Source organism: Ursus americanus, chromosome 24 (genome assembly GCF_024610735.1).
Source record: "Ursus americanus isolate L20-20 chromosome 24, mUrsAme1.1.p, whole genome shotgun sequence".
Classification (NCBI taxonomy): domain Eukaryota; kingdom Metazoa; phylum Chordata; class Mammalia; order Carnivora; family Ursidae; genus Ursus; species Ursus americanus.
Window position 1 is genome coordinate 44,894,734 of NC_142150.1, and position 26,024 is coordinate 44,920,757.

Here is a 26,024-nt window from a genome sequence, read left to right on the forward strand (position 1 = left end):
ACACGTGACGATGCCAGCCTGGGAATGGTGGGATTAAATGAGTGAGCCCAGGGCCCCACACGGGACCCCCACAAAACAGGGAAATGTCAATGCCCTCCTTTGTCTCAAAAAGCCACTGGAAGAGCTGCACACGGCAGCTCCTTCCAGACTGGGGAATCGGAGGGTCCCCACATGAGAGCAGGTGTGCAAACAAAAGCCTGTGGCTGCAGGCTCATGGCGGCGCGTCCACGCAGCCACAAGGTCCGTCCACAGATGAACGGACAGCAAGATGTGGGCCATCCGCGCAATGCGATAGGACGTGGCCCTAAAAGGGAAGGGGGCCCAGAGGCACGCTGTGGCAGGTGATGCTCGCCAACCTGCTGCCACCGAGAAGCGAGACACACGAGCCACGTCACAAACCCAGAACAGGCATGGCCACACAGGCAGAAAGCCGACCGCGCTGCCAGGGGCCGGGACAGCGGACGGGCGTGGGCTCTCCGTGCAACACGGAGCCGGGGGCCGGATAAGCCCGTGAGCGCAGTCGCTGCCCCCGAACGGATCCCCATGCAACGGGTAATTGATCATATGACAGTCGCCTCTACAATTAAAAAGAGCCTCTGATTTCAACCAGCTCATAAAGGTTCAGAACCCACTTCCTGGAGTCCGGGGCTAGGGAAACTGGAACCAGGGCAGAGGGCCAACCCTTCCAGGGTGGGGACAGAGGAGACAATCTCTCACCTTCAGCCTCCGTCCCAGCTGGCCTCCCAAAGGTGACTTCACACCACCTGCGGGGAGCAGCCGGGGTGTGGACGGACACCTGTGGTCTACACCATGGCAGAAGCCCAACTGGCAGAAATGTGACTTTATCTGATTTCCTGCTCCTCTGATAAGGAAACCGAGGCCTGGGGTCACAGCCAGGACCTGAGCGAGGGCCCCTGAATGCCCTCTCCGCCTCTTCCTGCCCTGCCTCCCCCCTCCCTCCGAGGGAAGCCGCTTGTTGAGAAGCAGGATGGGGCAGGAAGGTGGCCGTGGGCCGGGTGTCACGCATGCATGGCGGGGCTCCACCACGTCCACAAAATGCTCTTGAATGTCCTGTGCCCCCAGCTCAGTCAGCAGACGACAGGGCAGGTCACGTCGGCTTACTCACGGTTACCGTGTAAAATTATTCAAGAGCGAAGTTAAAATATTAATCGTGCCCACACCGTGACCAGTCCAAGCCCGAAACCCAACCTGGCAGCTCTGCGGGCTGTGCGCGAGCCTTCTGCGATCCGAGGGCAAGAACAATGGAGCAGCTGGCAGGGACACCACAGGCAGGCTAACAAACCCGCACGGCGTTCCCTCTCGGTAATCCGCTCCTCCTCCCTGGCCCCTCCATCAGGCAAAGTCCTCCCCAAGGACCCTGGACTTGGTCCTTCTGCTCGCTCTGGCCAAATCAGCAAGAGCAAAGGACAACAGAAATGTGACACAGGAGGAGGACTCGGCAGCTTGCTCTCTCCCGCTGCCCTGGGAACCCCACGACCGACAGGAGACGGAGCCGGGCTCGGGGATGGGTGATGAGACAGATCAACAGCCAGTCAACCCCCAGACACAGAGTGAGGCCTGCCCACCACGTGACCACAGGTGGACTCAGCAGGTCCCAAGAACGGTCCAGCTGTGCCCTGCTCAAACGATCAACTTGCAGACTCGTGAGATAAATAAATCAGGGGCCACCAAATGACTGCCTGTGGGCCAAATCCGGCCCACAGCTTGTTTTTGTAAATAAAGTTTTATTGGAGCACAGTTGTGAACATTCATTTACATATTGCCTTTGACTGCTTTTTCGCTGTAACAGGAAAGCTATAGAGAGACTGAATGGCATGCAAGTGTCAAATATTTACCATCAGGTCCTGAAACACAGTTTTACCCCAAGGCTTACAGGGGTTGGTTATGCAGCGAAGGTTAGTTACCTGACACAGCCCTTGATTTAATCGTTACTGACTCGGTGGGTGTTGCTATCTCATTCTCCAGATCATGAAACTGGGGGTCACAGCAGTTAAGGATCGAGCAAGACCAAGGTCACCATTGATGCATGGGCAGCATGCGGCAAAGTGGTTTTCACCCCGGTTAGTCCACGGCAGAGGCCCTAACCACCATACTGCAGGCTTCCTAGAAAGGACCCCCTATCGAATTACTAACTTAATGAATATTCCCTCTCCTCCCAGGCACCCCTTCTCCCGCTTCAGCAAAAGATGACCAGTTAAAAGCCAGACTGAAGAAAAGCACATCCACGTCCGGAAAATGCACGTGAGGGCGGAGAAGGCCCACACGGAATAGCACAGTCCGCCAACCTCAGCCCACCACCCGGAGTTCTGGGGGGATGGACGTGGGATGGGACGTCTGCCCTCTGGGAACCCCCACGGGACCCTCCCTGTGGAGGACACACCGCCACCTGTCACCGCTCCCTGCACACAGGTGACGGAGCTCCGGTGGCCCCAGGGCCAGGAGGGAGGGCTACTAAGAGAAGTACGCCAGACAGAGAAAGACAAATACCGTATGATCTCACTCACATTTGGAATCTAAATAAAAAAACCAAACTTAAGTCAAAGACACAGACGGCAGACTGTCAGTTGCCAGGAGCAGGGGGTGGGCGGTGGGCAAAGTGGGGGGAGGGGGTCCAGAGGTACAAACGTCCACATATACGATAAAAAAGTCCTGGGGATGTAACGCACAACAAACAATAAAATAAGATGATTGGTCAGGCCACTACAAAGCCATAGTTTATGTGACAGGACTGTTCATAGAAGATACTTCACAAGATCTCATTTATTATGATGTAATTAAGTAAGCTTTGTAAAGAAATCATTTTTGCCTTAAAATGTGGACCAGCACATATCTGGCCAGATGGTCTGTTAGCTCAGAGGCACTTGTTTCCTCTGGGGAAAGCACGACGCCCTCCCCGGGCCACTGACTGTGCAGCCGGCCTGGGGAGCCCTGCAGATTTCAGGCGGTCACACACCCCGATGGCCTCAGGGCAGCGAGGACACCCCAGGGGGCAGAAAGCTGTCTGAACGTCTAGGGCCAGCAATGAGCGTTAAATACTACTACTGTTCCCGGACTACAGGTAAGCGCCTAATTCTTTGGGAGCGTAAGCCCGGAAACTTTCACTCGGCTTGGTCTAAGTGGAGAGCCTGGGCCGGGGCAGGGACAAGCGGCTCGGCTCCAGGGGCCTGGGGTCCAGCATGAGAACCACTAGGACCCCGGCCAGGCTCTTGGCCCTCCTGAGGCCCAGCATTTCCCAGCCTCCTATCCCCCTGCCCTCTCGGGGCTGGGAGGCGCACTGAGCCCCGCCCTGGGGTAGAGGCTGCAGGGATGGAAGTGCTCGCCCCCCCCCCCACCTTCAATGAAGACTCTTGGCTGCTGAAACACAGGAAACTCGTCTGCAGGAAAGAGAGCTCTATCTGAGAATAAGGGGGGGTGGAGGGGACAAGGTGGGAGGGCCTGGGGGGCAGGGGACAAGAAACAAGGAAGCCGACTTCACCCCCATTAAGGAATGCTACAAACCACTGCTGTCCAACAGCCACGAAACTCGAGCACCAAATGTCATTTTAAAGTGTGGCCACGTTTCTAAAATCAAAGAAAAAGAAACCGTTGAAATCAATATTCGTAACATATTTTGTTTAACCCAATACATGCAAAATATTATCATTTCAATGTGTGGCACTAGCCACGTTGCAAGTGCTCAGTGGCCACACGAGGCTGGCGGCTGCCATACTCCGTGGCACGTTACAGACGGGGCTGCCGGGTGCTAGCCTGGGTCCCCTCCTCAGGGGATGCGTGTGTCCCAGACGCTGAAGCTCCGGCAGCGCTCGGCACCGCCCCGCACGGACCGAGCACCAACTCCGGCGGGCCCGAGTCAGGTCCGCTCTGCTGCACGTGGCCCAGGACCTCGTGCCAAGCGTGGCCGACCAATCCTGGCACAAAATGAGTAATTGCACCGTGCTGCGAGTTCTAAAGGAGATAACACAGCCAAGCTGCTCCGAAAGCAACTGTGAACACACAGTGTGCAACTTAGAGCCGGGGTCAGGACGCCCACAGGAGACAGGTGAGCCCGAAGCCGGTCCCCAGACAAGCGTGGGAGCCGTGCCCGTGCCAAGAGCGGGCGGCCACGCCATCAGGGGCTGGGGCAGGTCACTCTGTGGACAGAGAGACTCATGGGATCAAAACAAGAAAAACAAATAAGAAGCAAAACCTGGCGATGGGAGAAGATGTCACGGGAGGTGGGATGACCTGGAGGAGAGGATGCACACGGAAGAGAGGAGGACTGACCACATGCAGTGAAAGGCCTCTCTGTGCCGCAGGCGACAGGCCGCAAGCAAAGTGAAAACATAAGCCAAACCAGATGGACGGTGTATCCAGAATACACAGAGAACGTCCAAAATCCGCAAAAAACAGAGAAATGACCCAACGTAAAGAAAATGGAATTCGGGGAAGTCAGGGCCGGAAATCTGAGTGGCCACGAGCTGGGAGATACTCCGTGGATCCAGGCCAATGCAAAGGAACGGAATGTCCGGTCCTGCGCAGCGGGTCTGGCCCAACAGACGGCAGCAAGCTCCGTGAGGACGGGGCGGCCCTCGCACCACGAGGGTGGGGCTGCAGCCTGGCACAGCCCCCATGGAGAGCAATCCGGGGGACATCTGTGAGAGCGGGACCCCTGTCCCCCAGGCCGCAGCCCCTGAGAAGAGCTGCCCTGACAAGGATGTTCCCTGCGGCACAGGCTGAACGAGAAACAGAGAAGAGCCTCGACGTCACCAGGTTCGGCATTCCATGGACTACTACACGGCAGCGAAAATGTACAACCTGGAGCTTCGTGAGGAGACAGGACTTTTCTAAGTAGCTGTTGATCACAATGGCACAAGGCAAAGCTTCCAGGGAGCAGGCCCTGCCCTTGCCCGCCTGCCCCCGCCCCACAAGGGCCGCCCCAGGTCCCGCTGGACCAGCAAACACGCCCCAACGTTGGCGGCTCACCAGATGGGTAAACAGCACGTTGCTCAACCAGCCCACGTTTCGGGTCACGAGGCGATCATTCAGAAAGCACCCGATCAATTAATGAGCTTCATTGTGCAGGAGACATTCGGTCCCCCTTCTCCCTGTGACCCAGCACTGTCCTCAGTCCCGCCCTAAGCCTGGGCTGAACCCACAACGGCAGCTTCATTGTGCAGGAGACATTCGGTCCCCCTGCTTCCTGTGACCCAGCACCGTCCTCAGTCCCGCCCTAAGCCTGGGCTGAACCCACAACGGCAGCTTCATTGTGCAGGAGACATTCGGTCCCCCTTCTCCCTGTGACCCAGCACCGTCCTCAGTCCCGCCCTAAGCCTGGGCTGAACCCACAATGGCGAGACGCACCAGGTTCCCAGGAAGAAGCGCCTGTCCTCCTGGGAACGGGAACACTGCCCAAGAGAAGAACCATACGCCACAATTTCTCCCACATACGGGGTCACCCCAGCTCTGTCCCCAGACCTGAGAAGAAAGGTGGGCCTCTTTCTGCTGGGTGAGGCAAGTAAGTAGGCAGGACAGTCTCAGCTTTGGAATCCCAAGATCAGGGTGGGTCCTGAATTGGTCACTGCTTTAAAATGTGCTTTTTAAAAATGCTTTAATTTAAATTCAATTAACTAACACAGAGTGTATTAGTAGTTTCAGAGGCAGAGCTCAGTGATTCATCAGTTGCGTATAACACCCAGCGCTCATTACGTCACGGGCTCTCCTTGATGCCCATCCCCAGTTACCCCATCCTCCACCCCCTTCCCTCCAGCAACCCTCCGTTTGTTTCCTAGAGTTAAGAGTCTCTTATGGTCTGTCTTCCTCTCTGATTTCAGCTTGTTTTATTTTTCCCTCCCTTCCCCTGTGATCCTTTGTTTTGTTTCTTAAATTCCACGTATCAGTGAAATCATATGATAATTATCTTTCTCTGATTGACTTATTTCACTTAGCGTAATACCCTCTAGTTCCATCCACATTGTTGCTAAATGGCAAGATTTCAATTTTTTTGATGGCTGAGTAATATTCCATCATATATATACCACATCTTCTCTGTCCATTCATCTGTCCATGGACATCTGGGCTCGGCTATTGTGGACATTGCTGCTATAAACACTGGGGTGCAGGGACCCCTTTGGATCACTACATTTGTATCCTTCGGGGTAAATACCTAGTAGTACAATTGCTGGGTCATAGGGTAGCTCTATTTTCAACTTTCTGAGGACCCTCCATACTGTTCCACAGTGGCCGCCCCAGCTTGCGTTCCCACCACAGTGTAAGAGGAAGGTGCCCCTTTCTCCACATCCTCGCCAACACCTGTCATTTTCCAACTTGTTCATTTCAGCCATTCTGACCGGTGTGAGGTGGTGTCCCCTTGTGGTTTTTGATCTGTATTTCCCTGCGTAAAACGTGCTTTGTGAAAGCAGGCACTTGAATAGGAATTTGCACACCCATGTTCACAGCAGCATTATTCACAAAAGCCAAAAGGTGCGTGTGTCCACCACAGTGTAACAGATAAACAAGACGTGGTCCGTCCACACAATGGAGTGTTACTCAGCTTTGAAAAGGAAGGACATTCTGACACCTGCCACAACACAGACGGACCTGGAGGACAAGATGCTGAGCAAAATAAGCCAGACACAAAAGGACAACCTGCAGGATTCCACTTCCACAAGGTCCTTAGAGGAGTCAAACTCACAGAGACAGACAGCACGATGGTGGGCGCCAGGGCTGGGGGAAGGGAGTTAGTGTTTAATGGGACAGTTTCAGTTTGGGAAGATGGAAAGTTCTGGAGACAGATGGGGAGGGAGCTGTGTACAACAACATAAATGTGCTTAAAACCACTGTGGCACACCTTAAAAAAATGGTTAAGCTGGTAAATTTTATGTTATGAATATTTTACCACAACTTAGAGTGTTAAGTGCAAAATAGTGTTTTCACATCAATTTGCATTAAATTCTTCACTTATTATGTGCCTCTTCCTTCATGTCCCTCAAGTCTTTGCTCAGGGGTCACCTTCTCCGGGAGGCCCGCCCTGACCACCCTACTGAAAAGTGCAACCACTCCTCCCTCCAGCCCCCAAAGCAAGCGCTCCTTCTCTCCTGGATGGCACAGAGGATCCTGTATTATCTCCCTTACTCAGTTGTATTTCCCTTGGCTCAAATGCTGGTCCTCCAGGGCAGTAATATTTGTGTCTCCGATTTACTGTCGGATCCTAAGAGTCTAGAGCAAACAAAGAGACACCTGCAGGACGCATCACCCCACGACAGCAGAATACACATTATTCTCAAGTGTACACGGAACATTCTCCAGGATGGACCACGTGTTAAGCCATTAAAAAAGCCTCCATAATGTAAAAAGGATTGAAATCACAAAAAGAATGTTCTCCAACCACAACAGAATGAAATTACAAGTCAGTAAGAGAAGAAAACATTTAGGAATTTACAAATATTTGAAAATTGAACAACACACATCTAAACAGCCAATGGGTCAGAGACTACATCACACGGAAACTGGAAAATACTAAGAAGGAGAAAGAAAAGAAAAGAAAAGAAAAGAAAAGAAAAGAAAAGAAAAGAAAAGAAAAGAAAAGAAAAGAGAAAAGGAAAGGAAAGAAAAGAAAAGAAAAGAAAAGAAAAGAAAAGAAACGAAACGAAACTAGAAAATATTTGAAATGTGTGAATAAGAAAACAAAATATAGCAAAACTCATAAGACAGAGCGAAAACAGTCCTTAGAAGATTTTCCGTTGCAAATGTCTATAATCAAAAGAGCAAAGATCTCAAATCAATAACTTACCCTCCCACCTGATGAAACTGGAAAAGGAACAACAAACTAAAGTGAGCAGAGGCAGGAAGGAATAAAAGGGTTAAATGAAAGTAAAAGAGAAGAGAAAATCGAAACCACAGTCGGGTTCTTTGAAAAGCTGGATAAAACTGGCAAATTTTTAGCTAGACTGATCAAGAAAAATAAAAAGAGAAAACTCTCAAATTATCAAACTCAAAAATGAAAGAAAGAACATTTCTAACAACCTCCTAGAAATAAAAAGGAGTATAAGGCAACACTGTGAACAACTGCACACACAAATGGACAGACTTCAGGGAGACACAAAGTAACAAACATGACTCAGGAAGAAACACACTATAACAAGTAAAGACTGAATTAAAACCACACACACACACACACACACACACACACACACACACACACACACACAAAACACCAGGCCCCGATGGCTTCACTGGTGAATTCCACCAAAACTTTAAGGAAGCATTAAACACCAGTTCGTCACAAAAAGTAGAAGAGAACACTTTCCAACTCATTTTATGAGGCCAATATTACCATGACACCATCACAAGAATGCTACAGATCAATATCTCTTATGCATGTATATGCAAAGCGCTGAACAAAATACTAGCAAACTAAATCCAGCAGCATATGAAAAGGATTATAAACCATGACTAAGTGGGATTGATCCCAAGAAGGCAAAGTTGGTATGACATCCAAAAATCAATTAATGCGACGCCCCATATTAATAGAACACAGGGCAAAAGGGAGCTGAGCATCTCAATAGAGGTAGAAAAAGCACTTGACAAAATCCTGCATTGCTTCATGATAAAAGCACTCAACAAACTAACAACACAAGTGACTTTCCCCGACCTGATAATCAGGATCTACAAGACACCCACAGCTGACATCACAAGTAACGTTGAAAGACTAGATGCTTCCCCCTCAGACCAGGAGCAAGACACTGATGTCCTTTCTCACCACTTCTACTCAACACTGTGCTGGAGGTTCCAGGCAGGGCAATTTAGCATGACAATGAAATAAAAGTATCCAGGTTGGAGAGAAAGAAATAAAATTTCTGCTATTTGTAGATGATGTAATCTTGTACGTAGAAAATCCTAAAGAATCCACTAAAAAAATTATAAGAACTAACGAACATGATCAGCAAGATTATAGAATATACGATCAATACACAAAAAATGAATTGTATCTCTACACACTAATAATGAACTATTTGAAAATGAAATTAAGAAAATAATTTCATGGGGCGCCTGGGTGGCGCAGTCGTTAAACGTCTGCCTTCGGCTCAGGGCGTGATCCCAGCGTTCTGGGATCGAGCCCCACATCAGGCTCCTCTGCTAGGAGCCTGCTTCTTCCTCTCACACTCCCCCTGCTGTGTTCCCTCTCTCACTGGCTGTCTCTCTGTCCAATAAATAAATAAATAAATAATCAAAAAAAAAAAAAGAAAGAAAGAAAATTATTTCATTTACAATATTACTAAAAAGGATTAAAGTTTTAGGCATAAATCTAACCAAAAAAAGTGGAAAATTTATCATCTGAAAACTAGAAAACATCTCTGAAAGAAATAAAAAGACCTAATAAATGGAAAATCATCTCATGCTCATGAATCAGAAGACTTCATGTTGTTAAAATGGCAATACTTACCAAAATGAGCTACAGACTCAACACAATCCCTACCATATCCCAACTGGCTTCTTTGCAGAAGTTGATAAGCTGATCCTAAAATTCATATAAAAATTAAAAGTACCCAGAATAGCCAAAGCAATGCTGAGAAAACAAAAAACTCGGGTGGAGGACTCACCCTTCCTAATTTTAAAACTTACTACAAAGCAACAGTAAGCAACACAGTGTGGCAGTGGCATAAGAATGCACATAGATAAAAGTAAGAGACCTGAAAGTCCAGAAATGATGCCAAGTTGTTACAGCCAACTGATTTTCAACCAGAATGCCCAGCCAATTGAATTGGAAAGTACCGTGTTTTCAACAAATGGTGCTGGGGCAACTGGACGCCCACAGGCAAAAGAATGAAGCCGGATCCCTTCCTCATGCCATATATAAAAATTAATTCAAAATGGATATTACAGGGGGGCCTGGGTGGTTCAGTCAGTTAAGTGCCTGCCTTCAACTCAGGTCATGATCTCAGGGTCCTGGGATTGAGCCCCATGTCGGGCTCCCTGCTCAGCATGGAGTCTGCTTCTCCCTCTGCCCCTCACACTGCTCATGTTCTCTCTCTCTCTCTCTCTCTTTCTCTCTGTCTCTCTCTCAAATAAATAAGGAAAATCTTTTTTAAAAAGGCAAAATGGATCATACACCTAAGTATAAGAGTTAATAGCATAAAACTCTTAGAAGAAAACGCAGGCATAAATCGTCAGGACCTCAGGTTAGGAAAATCCTTCTCAGATGTGACACTAAAAAAATAAGAAATGAAATAAATAAACAGATGGTCTCCATCAAAATGTAAAATTTTCATACTTTCAAGAACATTATCAACAAAATGAAAAAGACAACCCAGAGAATGCGACAAATTATCATCAAATTGTATATCAGATAAGAAATCTGTACCTAAAGAATTATTATGACTAAATAATAAAAGGAGCCCCCAAAAAACAGTTTAAAAATGAGGGGCGCCTGGGTGGCACAGCGGTTAAGCGTCTGCCTTGGGCTCAGGGCGTGATCCCAGCATTATGGGATCAAGCCCCACATCAGGCTCCTCGGCTAGGAGCCTGCTTCTTCCTCTCCCACTCCCCCTGCTGTGTTCCCTCTCTCGCTGTCTGTCTCTCTCTCTGTCGAATGAATAAATAAAATCTTTAAAAATAAAAAAATTAAAAAATAAAAATAAATTTAAAAAAATGAGCAAAAGGTCTGAAAAGACATTTCACCAAGCACGGTGTACAAATGGGCAACAAGCAGAGAAGGTGATCAGATCATTCATCATGGAAGAAATACAAATAGATGAACAGGAAGAGGCCGCCTCACGCCCCCAGCATTACTACACTCAAGACACATGACAGCACGGACTGGTGAGGAGGTGTGCAGAGCAGAACCCCAGAATGCAGAGTGGTCCACCCACTGTGCAAAACAGTCTGGCAGGTCCTCAGAAGGTGAAACTTCAGGTCACCACGTGACCTAGCGCTCCCACTTCTGGGCAAACAGCCAAGATCGATGAACACACATGCCCACGTGAAAACTCGTACCCTGATTTGAAAAAGCCAAAAAGGGGAAATAACTGATACGTCCATCAACTGCCGCAGGATGAATAAAATGGGATGGATCCGCACGACAGAGTAGTATTGGGCCGTGAAACAGGAACGGGGTGCTGACATGTGTTAGAACACAGATCACAGAGGAACCCTGGAAACAGTGTGCTGAGTGAACGGAAGACCACACACCGCAGGATTTCATATCTCTGAGAGGTCCAGACTGCACAAACCCACAGAGGCAGAAAGGGGATGAGAGGCTGCCAGGGCTGGGCTGTGTATGCAGGAAACGGGGATGAAGACAAATAGGCTTGATATTTGGAAGGGGGGTGGACAATGAAAACGTTCTGGAAGTGACAGTGATGACCACTGTTGAGCAACTATACAAAAACGTTGAAGACCACTGAACTGCCTCCTGCAGACGGGAGATCTGTAAGCCATATAAATTATATCTTGATAAAAAGACATATAAAAATATCAAGAAGAAAACATCTTACTTATTTATATATTTATTTGAAAGAGAGAGTGAGTGAGTGAGCGCAGGGAGGGGGCAGAGAGGGAGAGAATTTCAAGCAGACCCCCCACTGAGCACAGAGCCCGATGCGGGGCTCGATCTCCCCTGAGATCATGACCGGAGCCGAAATCAAGAGTCAGATCCTTCACCAACTGAGCCACCCAAGCTCCCCAATGCTTTATTCTTTTAAACAAGTCAAGGGCAGTGCCCGGCATGGTGGCACTCATCAGCGGTGCCTGCCAGGCACTGCCCCAGACCCTAGGACACACGGACACACAGGACAGACAAGGGGCCCGCCCTCTTGGACTTTGCTGCAGTGGAGGGAGGAGGGTGACCACATCCAAACCAACACAGGAGAGCATGAATTTCGGTCTAGGTGCCTTGGGACCCTCGTCCACACCTGCATGGGGTCTCCTACCCTCCAGTGCCTCCTACCAGCCCTGGGTCCCCTTCCCATGGACGCAGCAGGGAAGAGGCCTACTGGAGGGTTAGCAACACGTCTTCTCCCCTGGAGAAGGTGTCCCCCTTTCAGCTGAAGCCTAGGGAAACTCGGTTCTCCCCAGGGCTGGGCAGGGAGGGACCATGGGTGCGTCAACCCTTGCTCTGGGGGCCTTCTGCATTCATACTACTCAAGGACCAGTGCCCAAAAAGCCATACTGAGCGACAGTCTCCTCCTAGGGCCTCCCACCTCCATCCCTGCTGTGAGGGGGTGAGCAGGAGACACTTGTCAAAATATGTTCGGACACCATTACGAGTTCACCAGAAAATGTCCACCTGTTATTTACAAAGTAAAGAAGCTACTAGAGTTTGCAAAGACATCCCGGCTTGGCCAAGGATCGTTCAGCAACAAAGCATCGTAGTAGGGTTTAAACAGGAACAAACCAGAACTTAAACCACCCTTAACCCCAGGGCCCTGTCCCCAGTTCCGACTCCTCGAATGGCATAAATACGAGAAAGGAACTCCCTGTCACGGCCTTACTGCCCCCAGAGGGGCCGGGGCCAAAGTAGGGACAATATAAACACAGGCGCTCCATTCCACACTTGGTGACAAACGCCCCCTTGAGAGACGTATTCATTCAACAAACATCTATCCAAGCTTGGGAAGAGAGGGGGCAGGATGGGGGCAGCCAACAGCGGGGGCCCTGTCTGCAGAGGGTTTCATCTCATTTTAAAAAGCTGCCTTTGCTGCCCCCACCTTACCCTGCCAGAAACCACACAGAGCTTAGTGGGGAAGCCAAGTGCTAGACCCTCCCCCAGGCCAGGAAGCAAGCACCCCTATCCACCAATGCCCCCGGGGTGCACTCGTGCCCCCGGCCCCCACCCCGAGCCTGGGCCTCCCCTGAAAACCTGAGCGTCTGGTCCACAGGACAACCGACTTCTTTTTCCATGATCCCCAGGGCTCAGGTGGGCCTCCGGCTCCTCCTCTAGTGAGAGCCCCAGAGGGAGCACGGGGAGGGAGAGGCCAGGCCAGTGCCAGCCGCCCCTCCCACACAGGGGGTGACAGGAGCTGCTCCTCCAAGGTCCCAGGGACAATGTTCACCCTGAAAGAACTGTCGGGGCTGCCTGGGCGGCCTGAGGACCAAGCCAGCGGGCTGGGATGGGAGACAGCTGGACGCTTAGCAGGCTGCATGCTCCCATCTGCAGCCACAGAAGTCACACGGCCCCCACGCTGCCTCCTTCCGGTGGCTCTGTCCCCTGGTTCCTTGCACACGTGGACACCCTCATGGGGGATCTGAAAACAGCCTTCTGGCCTGACCAGTGTCAGCAAAGGAACCGCCTGGGTCCCCAGCTGGTGACTTCAGATACCTCTACAAGTTACACCTTTAACGGCAAAGGGTCCCGCCCCTATCAGACCCCAACGGCGGACGGAGCCAGCTGCCTGCCTCCCCTGAGCCTGGATCCCACCACCCTAAACTCTGTGTCAGCAGGCCTGTCCCTTGGGGCAGGGACCCCCGCCATAGCCCCCTATAGCCCCCAACTAAACTTGACAGATGCATCCTAGTGACAAGAAAAAGGACAGGTGTTGCTGGAAACATCCACCAGACTAAAGGGTGAAGCCAGCTTTCAGATCCACACCCTGTCCAAATGGCTGGTCCCAGGCTTCTTCCAGGGGTCCTCAGTGTGTGGCCCAAGGAACCCTAGGGGTTCCCCGAAGCCCTTTTAGGCCTCTGTGAAGTCAAAACGTCCTCACAGAAATACTAAGGCATAGCATGTTTTTGCTCGCGCCCCTTCCAAGTGTGTTGTGGGGTTTTCCAGAAGCTGCACACAGCGGCCGGGCCCTGGCAACAGGCTCAGTGCAGAGGCAGATGCAAGAATCCAGCCGTCTTCTGCTACACCAGACACGAAAGGGACTTTGCAAAAACGTAAGCCATGAGATTCTTCTCACCAAAGCTTTCTTGTTCTGGAAAATAGCTGTTTTTCATAAAAATGTTATTGACATTAACATGTATGGGTTTATTATTGTTATTTTTAAAGGTATTACTATTTAAATATTTTTACTTCTCTTTTTAAGTGTCTAATAGGATACGTACCGGAAGATACAATGCATATGAACCAAAAGCTCTCTGGGGTCCCAAAAGTTCGAGAATTCTTGTGCACTCCCGCGGGGAGGCAGGGACAGGTGCAATTGTGCACAGCAGAGCGAGCAGCTGCCCAGTGCAGGGTCCTGCCTCAGCCACGTGACCTTCAGCTGTTAGGTAAATGCCCTCTGCCTTGGGTACACCCCTGGAGTGTGGGGGTGACATTCGGAGTGCCCAGGGCTGTGGGGAGGATGACATCTGAATCTGGAAAGCACTTAGAGACCAAGGTGCCCCATACACTCACTATGACCAATATTTTCATGATACAGTCACTGAGACGGTCCACTGGCAAAGAGACAGAGGGTCCAGGGCTGACCCCAGTCTCCCCACAATATACCCCCTTAACCTGGTCCGAGCGGGTGTCCATCCCCTGCAACCCAAAGACACAGGCAGATGGAACGAGACAGAAGAGCATCTGTCCAGCAAGAATCCTTCCAGACTCAGCCCAGAAACCCCTGCCGGTCACTCAGCTGGGAACCCGACCGACGTCCCGGAGGCCAGGCCTGAGAGCAGCCCGCAGGCTGGCCCGAGTCAGAAAACCTCTGAGTGAGGCCAAGAAAGCACAGCCCGAGGCTGACCAGCTCGTGGCTTTGTGGAGCTGCCCGTGTGCGCAGGAGGGAAAGTCCGGAGCCACCAGGGATGGCCAGTTCTGTACCCGTGATGCCGTCCAGCCAACACAATCTTTTCAACAAACAACACCCCACCCTGGGGTGACGTCACATCCAGAGCCCCTTCAGGACTCTGAGACCCAGGTCCTTTCCTGGGGCCTGGTCTGCCTGGGGCCCTGCTGGAAGCAGGGTCAGATGCCTATAGGCCAGGCCCCCTATGGTGGGAGCACAAAACACCATGGAAATCAGGAAGAAGACTGGGGGGGGGTTGCACGAAAAGGCCTGAGCAGTGGCAGCTGTGCTTCCTCTGTGTTCTTAGGGGTCCAAGTGAGACAGCAGACAGTCCCCTCTGCCCCCACAGGGCGTTCCTGCCCCCCAGGGTCCCAGGCTGGCCTTCAGCTCTGCTCAGGATGTGTGACCCTCTCCCTGGGCCCAGGCCCTCCAGGACCCACCAGGCAGCTGCATCCTGCCCTTCTGTGAGCGCCCCGGAAAGCACCTGGTCCTAGGTCCTGGCTCCCTGCCCTTCCCTACCCTGCCCCGGAATCTGGGTGTGGTTTCTGATTTCTCAACCCAGGGAGGAAGGGGCCAGAACCCCAAGCAGGGACACTCTAGAGCAGGAAACCCAGTCTGCAGGACTTGGCTCCTGAGGGAATATTCAGGTGGCATCATCTGTCACTACTGTCACCTAGGTGTCCACACTGTCCCCAGGGTGGGACTCACCTGCAGGAGCCCTGAGGGTGGGGCAGAATGTGGCCCATTTCTCTCTCCTCCCCGACAGGGGGCTTCCAAGAGGAGTGTGGACCCTTCACAAGGGGCCAGTCTGAAAAGAACCAGTCTCCAGAGGCTTCTCGGTGTACAAACGCCTCTGGGGTCCCCCGTCCCCAGCAGCCCCTCCCACCTTCAGTCCCCTCCAAACCGGGTGGGGGGGGCCGTGGGGAAGGGCTCCGGACACCAAACACAGGACAGTAGCTAAGCCAAGTCTTTAATGAAAATGCCAGAAACACCCACCGCCCGCCGGCTGAGAGGGGCGTTCCGGGGAGAACGGTTACAGGGCTCGAGCTCACTGCCTTCTCGATCCACACCTGATTTTGGGGGATACTTAGCGACTTGAGGTCACAGGAAAATTTTTTAAAGTCAATTTATGTACATTTTCCTTGCAGAGAAATATGCTAGATGGATGAATAAAAGACCGGCCAGCAAGAAAGTCTATTCCGTTAGGCTAACTCTCTTTGGGGGGGGGGTCGCAGCAGACCGTCCAGAAGGCAAAGGAAATGAACAGTCCCCAGAGGTCCTCCACCTGTTTGCCAAGGAAAGGAGGCTGTCACGTCCCTGGTGCTTTAGACAGCAGAGGACACGGCTCCAGTTGGCCGACAGTTACTTCTAAAGTGCCAATATTTACCTCCCAGACGAGGTTCTCCAGCCTCTGCAAATATTGAACCCTATGAAGAATAATTCTAGGTGTTGACTTAAAAATGCACGGGAAGCCTCGTTCGACAGGTACGGCCAGAATCGGGGGCGAGCGGGAAGGCGTCCAGGGTAAGATCTGGTCAGCTTTGCAATTTTCACACAGAATGGTGCAGGAAACACGTAAGGGGACACACCGTTTTTAAAAACAATGCTATTAGGGAGCTGAGAGGCAAAAAAAAAATCTCTTTGAAGAAACTTGCCCAGCCAGGCACAGCCTCTGCAGGTCTGCAATGATTATCCGCCTAATGGATGCCTCCCGGGGTGTCCCCTCAGCCGCCAGCTCAGGACTCGTCAGCCATCCTTCCCACCAAAACCTCGAGCATTGCTCAAAGTGTGTTCCCAGGACTCCTGAGCGTGCAGACCCTCGGGGGGCTCCAGTTCTGCCTCTCTGGCCTCAACCAGAATTTCCGGGGGTGGGGGGGTGGCCAGGAGCACCCCACCCCTGAGGTCCAGCGTTTGAAATCTGCAGCTTTCACATTAGGAAAGTGTCCTGATTCAATGCGCACACCCCTCACTGAGCCACCCTGAGAGTCCTTGGCAAACCCCACAAGGACAATTTTCCCACACTGTCCCGGTCGGTCACTTGGCGCAGGCCCCACCCCCTCCCTGCACTGACATCTGGCAGCCAATCACCAGGAGTCCTGCTCTCCACTGCAGCTGAACACAACTCCTAGCAGTCCCACAGGCTTTGACGGGCTTCATCTCCCAGAAAGAGACACAGGCCTCGGCTGCACACCAGGGTCCCGACCCTCAGCTCTGGGCAGGCTCTCGGATCTGCCCCAGTACCGGGCTCACCTTCCCCCTCCCCCATTAAGACTGGAAACCCCCCGAGGGGTAGGAAGGCTCATGCCAGATGCAAACTCATCCCCCAAAGACTGACCTCGGGATTCCCACTCGAGACAATGACAGTCACATTCCCTAGCCACTCCAAAACATTCCTTGAATCTGCTTCCAGATTCAAATAAAAGGGCCTATCACATCAAGAAGTCTGATGAGAAGCTCTGGTTTTCATTTGCCGACAGTAGCTCTTTCCTGCAAGCAGTTACAGGAAGAGTAATTGTGAACCAGATGAATTTTCCTGCGGGGTCATCTGCTTGCGCGCCTCGTGTGGCGGGCACGGGAGACAGAGGGCTGGGCTGGCTCTCCCAAGCTGCTTGCAGTCCCAGCAGCCCCACTCCCTAGATGTGCGGCCTGGGGCTAGTGGCTTCCCTCCTCTGAGCTTGGGCCTCTGGGTCTATGAGCCGTGCACCTCTCTCTGGAGCTGAGGCCTGAATGAGGTCATCGATAGCAAGAGTGCCCTGCAAGGCCTGCTGGGAGTAACACTGAGCAAGTGGGAATACTGGCTGTCCCCTGTTGTGGCTGCCGGCACTGTCAGGGGTCCCCCACTCTTGGAACAAGAACGAGACCATTTCGGCCAAGGTCCCAGTGCAGTGCAGGCAAAGAAATGATTGCATGACCCAGACCTCCTACAGGTGTTTCCATATCCCCCGTCCCCCTCCTCCCCCAGGCTAGGCTGGAGACCCTCTCTGTGCCCTACAGCACCCAAAGGTCACCTCTACCACAACCCTGGCCCCACTGTGCATGAACTAGCCCACCCCTTCTCCTCCCCTCCTAGCCCAGAAGCTCCCGGGGTGGGGGTGGGGCAGTCCCGTGGCCAGCTCCTGGCCTGGTACTCAGGGCAGGCCCTCCGATGTGACACGCACAGAAAATGTGATCTACCCTAGATCACGTCAGACCATCAGAGAAGGGCAGGCCCTTCACTGGGTGGGAGGGTCAGGTGCAGGGGCCTGGTCACAAGAGTCACGCAGCCTGGGGATCCAGGCTGTAAGCCCTTCACCCAATCAGTCCGCCGTCTTTCCACAAGCACACAGGTGAAGGGCTGGGGACTCCAAAGATTTTTCTTAAACTGGCTTTTGTTTGGGGTGCTTTCCTCCCCATCTCCTCGGTCAAAGCTGAGAATTCAGTAGGTTTGCAGAGATCACTTTGAGGAAGGTCATAAATGTCCTGTTGCCCCCCCCCCCCCCCCCCCCCCCCCGCCACGGGCTCAAGACAATGGGAGGCTCCAGGGGAGGCCCTCCCCGCTCCGGGCTTTTCCGGCCACACCCCTCCCTCCCCGGGGCTTCCCAGGGAGGGATTCTCAGCTCCACCAGCCTACAGTGGGGCTGGGCCTGCAGATTACACAGCAGGAGGGGGGAGTGCCTGAAAAATGAGAGTTCAGGGGTCATGGGGCTAGGACACAGGCGGGAGCTTCACCCCCAGGATTCCTTTGGCGCAGGAGGCAGATTGTGTCCTCCTTAGCAACTCAACTCCCAAAACTGAGCCCCATTTTGGAAAACCCCCATTACTCACCCGAGATGACAAGGACAGCAGAACTCTGTCAATTGGCACTCTGACATAGTCGCGAATAACGCCAGTAAAATAAAGAATTATTTTTCTATAAAAATCCGTTTTTCCTAGGGTTTTCCCTTGTATTAGCCAACTCCTGCATGTTTTCCTTACTTTCAAGCTTTTTCTTCCACCTTGCTTGCTCCCCCACCACGGATGGAAAGAACTGTGATGCTATCTGAGGACTGCTTTATCTCCTGCTGGTGGCATGCCTCACATCTGACCCTTGACCCCAGATGGCCAGGGCGCCCTCCAGACAGGGCCCTCCAGAGGCCCGGACCAAGTCACCCGCAGAAGGCAACCCCTACAAGTCAGCTGGGGGGCCCCCAAGAACCGGCCCAAGAACTGAACGAAAGCCCGTGGGGAACTCTGCTGTATCGAATAGGGCTTTCTCAAGCAAATGACGCTGGCAGAGGGTAGGCAGGAAGATCCCCCGCCCCTTCCCCAAACTTGATGGGATTTGTTCAAAGCAGCCCAGCACAGTCCACAGTGCCCACTGGGAGCTGCCTCCGTCGGCAAAATCACCCCCTTCATCAAGCACTCCTGCTGACACTTGAACAGCCGCAGCAACTTCCCTGCGGGCCAAGGGAGCCCCTGGCTTTCCACCCAATTCCACTTTCTTGGAAAACCAGGAACTCCTAGCAGGGTGAGGGCAGCGGCTTCCTTCAGCCACTGTTAAGACAGCCTAATTCCTATTCAGACAAGGGTCTCCCTCTGGCCTCCCTAAGGATACCAGCACCTCAGGGCAAAACTCCACCTACCCCTTCTTAGCAGCCCCTAGCAAAGCCATCTCGACTCCCCCCCCCCCCGGAATGACCGTGGAACCCCCAGTGGGCACGAATCTCCAGGCCACCGCAGCCTTGTTATCCCCCACAAGCCCTGTGAAAACTGGGGTCTCAAATGCGGCCGCCCCCCTGGGAGTTTCTGGACACGCCGAAAGCCCCAGGTCCAGCAGGTCCTCCCTGACTCTCCTGTAACAGCAGTGCACCTGGGTCCAGGCAGAATCCAGGGGCGACAGCCACACCCCGGTGGCCCAGGCGGAAGGGTCGAGGGGCAAGCGCCAGGTAGAGATCGAAGCGCCGCCCCCAACGGAGGGCTTCCGAAATTACCTCTCTAATTCTTAGAGCTTAATTTAATTAGAGGACTGACCTCATTAATTCGAACTTGAGTTTCGAACAAAAAAGAGGTCACGAAACCATCCAATTTACTACCTCCAATTTCCAGGTGGAAACCAGTTCATTTCTGGAAGGCCTCTGAGGACTCCCTGGACCGTGCCCACAGCTGCCGGCCCACCAGGCCCCCACGTACCGCGACCTAAGCTGCCCAAGCGCCATCCTTCCAGCTGCCCAGGGTCGCTTTAAAAGCTCCTCCACGAACTGCATGGCCAAGAGCACCGGCCTCGCCCCCTTTGAACGCCCCCAGACCCATGGAAACACAAACCTCGCCTGCGTGCCCGCCCTCGAATCCCGAGCACAGCGGTGGAACCCACGCGACAAGGTCCACCGAGGGGCCGCACCCTCCGAACCCATGCGGCGAGGTCCACCCCGGCCCCTACGCTCTCCGAACCCGGGCGGCGAGGTCCACCCCGGCCCCTACGCTCTCCGAACGCAGACGGGGAGATCCACCCCGGCCCCTACGCTCTCCGAACCCGGACGGGGAGGTCCACCCCGACCTCCACGTCCTCCGAACCCAGGCGGCGAGGTCTATCTACTGCGGAGCCGCACCCTCCGAACCCGGGCGGCGAGAGCCACCCCGATCCCCGCACCCTCCGATCCCGGGCGAGGTCCTCCACGGGGGTCGCACCTGCTTGCGCAATCCAGCGGCCCCAGCTCGGGTGTTGAGTGAGCGGTCAGTGTCTTCTGGCGCGCCCCGCTCCCCGGCAGCCCTGCGGAGGAGCCTGGGCCGCGGGGCTGCGCGGGCGGAGCTGCCCGGCCTCCGGGAGGAGGGATGCCCGGGCGAAAGTTGCCAGGGAAACTTGAGCAACTCGAGCGCGCCGGTGCCAGCCTCCTGCATAATTCACGGGCGGCGGCGGCGGGCCGCCGGGGCCCCTCACCTGCACTAGTCCGGTCCTCCCTCCCCAGTCCCGGTCAGGGCGCGCAGCGGGCAGAGGTCGGGCACCAGGCGCCGGCACTGCGCGACCCCGGGACCGGGGAGGCCGACCCGCGACCCCCGGGCTTGCGCCGGGTGCGCCGGCTCCGGCCTACCGGAGCCCGCAGCTCCAGCCGCGCGCACCTGGATGGGGCCTCTGTGAGCTGGCTCTGGGCTGGGTGACCGCTGCAGGGTCTCTGGGGACCCTGTGACCGCGGCTTGGGTCCCCGCCCCCCGCGCGCCCCCTGGCGGTCCCGAACCCGCTCCTCCACCAAGCCTGCGGACCCGAGTCCCCAGGCCGGCGGGTGGCGACCGAGGGCAACCCCGGCAGGCGATGGAGGTACGTCTGTGCTGCCCCAGCGGGAGGCGCGGGGCACACTAGGGGTGAGGGGGTTCGTGAGACAGGAGGACAAAAAAGGTCCTCCTGCGCTCTGCGCCCAAGCCCCTTGCAAAGCGTTTTAAACCGGCCCCTACTCCAAAGGGAGCCGGGGAGGGGGGGAGGTGTCGTCACAGAGAAGCGATCCCCACCCGGACGCGCGGAACCCTCTTCCCAACCCCCCATCCCCCGCTTCAGTACTGCGCTTACCCGGTAGTTGGTGCTCCTGTAATCCAGACGCACCCAAATGCAGCGGGTGAGCAGGGTCGGGCGCCCAGGGGCCACCTACTGTCGTTCCCGGCCACCCCCGCCCCTCTCCCGCAGCTCCCCGTGCCCCCCGCCGCCGCCTTACCTTGCTCCGGCAGCCGCTCGGGAGTCGGGCGGGGTGAAAGCCCCCGGGGAGGGCCGACGTCCGCGCGCACCTGGTTCGGCCGCGGGGACCCGAGCGGCGCCGCGCCCAGTCCGGCCCGAGCGCCGGAGTCGCTGGAGCCTCGGCCGCTCAGGTGTCGGGGGGTGGGTGGGGGGCGCCGCGGCCCCGCCCGGCGCTGCAGCCCGGGCTGGGGGCTCCTCGCGGGGGCGCTCGGCGGTCCCTCCCCTCGGCCCCTGCGCGGGCGGCTGGGGCCGGAGAGGGTGGGGGAGGGGTCGTCTCGCCTCCGAAGGGCGCGCGCGGCCCAGGACCCGCGTGCGCGGCCCGCCCCGGACGTCTCCCACCCGGAGGTCCGCGCCCCTCCGCACCTGCCCCGGCCGCTCGGGCCCCGGCGGCGACTCGGGCGCGGCGCGCGGGGTCTGTTGTGGCAACCCCGGGAGACGGCGGGCGCCGGGGGCCGCCTCCGCCCGCCGCCCCGCCCCGGGCTGCGTGGCTCGCCGCCCCCCTTCCCGGAGCAAGCCCTGGGACCAAAAAGTCCTTTAATTTTGTAAAGCCCGGTTCGCTCTGCGCGATTATCCCGAACGCAGCCGGCTCCCGCCCCAGAGTATTTTATGTTAATTGGATTCAGAAATACAGAGGCCGACGGCACAGCACCGCGTTTGCAGAGCAGATGAAAACTTTGTGCCTGGGCCGTACGCCGCCATCTGCCTCCCAGGCCACCTTCCACCTGGCGCCTTCCTTCCAGCGTCCCACTGCCCTCCCAGCAAGGAACGATTCGGGGTGAGGGTAGGGGAATAAAAGCCAACCGCTCAGATGAATCCGAAAGGCGGCAAAAGGCAGCCTCCAGGGACGCCCAGGAATCCTGTTATTATCCAGGGCTTGGGGATTGCCAGGTTTGCCAAAACCCAAAGGGGGGTTGTCATGAGCCCTGCCCCGCCGCCCCCGCCCCCTAAACGGTGGATTTACTCCTCCCAACCTGATGCGTGAGCAACTGGCTGATAACTTCCCAACCCCCTAATAATTCACTAATTACACAAACTATGGAGGTTTCTGTGTCCTGCATTTTCCAATGTTCTGAAAGAAGAGAAAGCAATTTCTGCCCAAGATCTGCAGTATGAGTTGGGGGAGGGGCAGAGGGGGAGGTGTTGGGGGCACAAACACCACCCTCCAGGCCCTGATGCAGAACATGCTTCCAGTATAGGAAGCCTTCCATTATACAAAACCCACTCTGGGTCTCCCCAGCAAAAATATAGAGATTCTATAAATACATCTTTATTTTTATACGCTTATAATGTATTACAATATACATACTTTTTTAAGTCAATCTTACAGAACATGCCTGAGAGATTTGCATGGGCCAGTGACTTCAACACACCAAAGGCAAAGTTAAATATTTGCTCTAGATACTTTTTTTTCCCCCTGCTTGCATAATTGTCCCACATTTCAAAGAAGTCTTTAAAAGCACTTAGGTTAAAAAAAAAAAAGTTGTGTTTGGGGCCTATTTCAGGACACACGTGGAGCAAATACTGGAAGTCCTCGAGGGCAGCCGCCAGATGCAACCTTTTTTCTCTCCTCTGCTTCCTTAAGCATGAGACTTCATAAAATGTTTGTTGAGTGAATAAAGGAGGCAATTGGTCAAATAATAATAATCCCTAAGCGGGAAGAAGGAGGCCCTGGCAGGATCCAACAGGCATCATTTCTTTGACATGGAAACAGGGGATCCTGCGGTGGGGGAAGAGGGTAGGTCAGCAGAATATTCCCGTGTTCCTTGGGTTTATCAGTGGCAGATCCAAGATGTGGCTTATGGGGGGGGGGAGGGGGTGGCTTTATCTTCCCATAACTTACATCAGACCCCGTGACCGCAGAGAAATCGTGTCATCCAAACAAAACAGTGCGTTTGCCTACAATTCCAACTCAAAGAGAAGTCCCCAACATGTCAATGCCTCCAACCAGACTCCCACCCCCCAAACGCTGCTCCCCAAATTTCTAGGACCCCCCGAGGACAGCAGAGGAGGCAGCTGGCCATAATGCAGCTGTGAACACATCTCTGGGGTCCCCACAGAGGGCTCAAGTGCCAAAAGCATTCTGCTGTCTTCCAGAAACACTTCCCCAAGGACCCAGGCTTCCACCAGCCTGTCCACCCAAGGGGACGTCCCTCGGCCACCCCTCCGGTCCCGCGGATCTGTTTGTTGCCCGGCAACAGCCCTCCGTGGGAGCCCCATCTTCCAGCACGTTAAGGACGCATCCTGCTACATCCCTGTTGCTTTGTGTCCCTTGAGGCATATCCAGTTCAGCCTTGTGCTTTGAGGCAATATCCCTCAGGTCAAGAGCGTCTTGTGAAAGGTTCAGGACCACGGACCCTGCCACAGCCCTTGTCAATCCCTTCCCACTCACCACGCACGATTTTGGTTTTCGGGGCACACCTTCACCCCTGACCGCCTGTCCCTGCTGTGGTCTGGACCTTCACGCAGCACAGAGCCTGTCAGCCATCTTGTCTGTGGTGGACCCAGGGTGGCCCATGTCATAAGGGCACCTTGCTTTAGTTTCGGTGTGGGGGAAGGGAAATCATCTTATTTGCTTCTCGATTTCAGACCTCCCTGTTTTTGTTTCTGTAAGCTGCCTTTTCCGCACCCCCCCCCCCGCCCCGTACATGTATGATGATGTTGGAATGAGCTTGCAGGAAGGTATACGGTTTCCTTGATGAGCTCTTCTTTCCTGTAAAACCTGAAGCAATCAGCCATCGGTCACAGCCTTTATGGGCTGCCCACTGAGCACAGAGCGCCCCAGGACTTCCCAGAAAGAGTAGCTCTTTCACAGAGTACTAGAAACTGGGACACCGTACCGTTAAGAGAGGCGAAACAGAACCAACTCCTCTGTCCTGGGAAAAACATTATAAATATTTTGTGGCTTAGATTAACCCAGATGCTCGCTGCATGCAGCACCAGCCCTGTCTCCAGAGCAGCTCCTGGGGCTGGGACCTGGGGGCCAGCACTTCTTTAGAGCCGTATGCCCGGGCTGCCCAAGTGGGAGTGACCCAACCCCACCCTCCAGCTGGGGTGCAGGGAGGGATGGGACTTGCCCAAGGACACGGGGTCAGAGCCAGGTAAAGGCAGGTGTGCACAGGTGAAATCAGGTAAAGGCAGGTGTAGATGCTCCAGCCAACAAGTTCGCCTCCTTCCCCCATCCCTACCAGATCCCCATGTTTTTGCCATTTTTTTCTGTATGTTTTCCACTACAGCAAGAGGTCTGCTTCCCTCGTGTCACCCTGCACATCAGATATTGGACAAGTCACTCATTTCTCCATAGTTTTATAACACCTTCTAGCTCAGACACAAACTTGATACTATAAATACTCCCTGATCTTACAAATCCCTTCCCGGCTCTGCGGGCGCCTCCCAGCTGCCCTGCTGTACCCCCACAAGTTTTACTTCTCTCCATCAACTTCTGTGAATTTATTTTCCACGGATTTGTTTCAAAAGCTTCCTGAGAAGGCGTGCTCGATGTCTGGTCATAAGAGACAGGGCTGCTAATGCCGGGAGAGCAGAAGGCGAGTTTGCTCCTCCTGGAATCCGAGACCGCAAGAGGGGCTGCTCAGGAGCTTTTCTTGCTGGGCTGGAGGATCTGGGAGCAGGGGGCAGGAGGCGAGGGGCCGGGGCTCTGCCCTTGAGGCTGGCCTCCCCGTTTCCTGCTCGGAGACTTCTCCAGGCCTCCTGCCCCGGCCGGAGCAGCCCGAGGAGGGAGGATCAACTCAGCCCCGGTGGACAGTCCCAGCAGCCGCATGGGAGGCTGGGAGGGGAGACGCTCAGTGTCACCAGCCGGCCCCCAGTCCTGCTGAGGGAAACTTCGCAGCTTCTGAGAGGTGCCACTGGTGCCGCCCTCGCTTACGGCAGAGACCTTGACAAAACACTTTTATCTGGGATCTTCCCCTCTGGGGTTCCCCTTCCCTCCTCCCTCGCTCCTGCTTGCAGGGTCACCTGTCCCCAAGTCCTGGTTTCAGGCACAGCTTTCTGGGGAAACCCAAAATGACGTGTGGTTCTGCGTGACGTGGGTGAAGACGAAGCCCCGCCCCGTCAGGGACCGAGGGGACTGCCCTGGAGATGAGGGGAAGCGAGGCCAGCGTGGAGTCACGCTAAGGAGGGAGAGGGTTTGCCGTTGCAAAGCTACGCTAGCGACTTGACTGGGTTATTGCACAATCAAACCTACCAGAAGGTCCCGTTATAACCAGCTCGGAGACTCTTGGGGTTTGCTTGGCAAGCAAACAAATAAGCAAACCTTTAAGATCACCAACCGACAGAACACGGCAGAGCTTTGAGAAAACAACACGGATGACAGAGCGAGGCTTATCCCAACAACGCTAGAACGCGTCCGTATCAGCAAATCTACCAGGAGATACGTCTGATACGATAAACCTCCTAGTTTAAAAAAAAAAGGAGTGGTTTGAGAATATTTTAATATCGTTCAGTTTTAAATATGAAACCCAAGCCAGCACCATGTTCCATGTGAAACACTAAATCCTTCTCATTCCATCCAGGAATAAGACACGAGAACCGGCTAACATCACCGATACCGAATATTTCTCTGGAGGTGCCAGCCAACGCAATTGAATAAGAAAATGCAGTAAGAAACGCTAACTATTTTTAAAAAG

At 54.1% G+C, this 26,024-nt stretch overlaps 1 protein-coding gene across 7 annotated transcripts in view; it reads right to left on the reverse strand.

Moving 5' to 3' along the window:
- The window catches only part of SHANK2 (SH3 and multiple ankyrin repeat domains 2), a 503,557-nt gene extending 481,283 nt beyond the window's left edge, over positions 1 to 22,274 (reverse strand). For 3 of the 7 annotated variants that reach the window (XM_087855105.1, XM_045775905.2, XM_087855101.1), the window contains exon 1: positions 21,365 to 22,274. The gene's annotated coding sequence lies outside the window, so the exon portion shown is untranslated. Of the gene's footprint in view, positions 1 to 1,209; positions 18,169 to 20,351; positions 21,343 to 21,364 lie in introns of those variants that run through there. The other 4 variants (XM_087855104.1, XM_087855106.1, XM_087855103.1 and 1 more) reach the window with 3 other exon arrangements.
- Between the last annotated feature and the right edge of the window lie 3,750 nt (positions 22,275 to 26,024).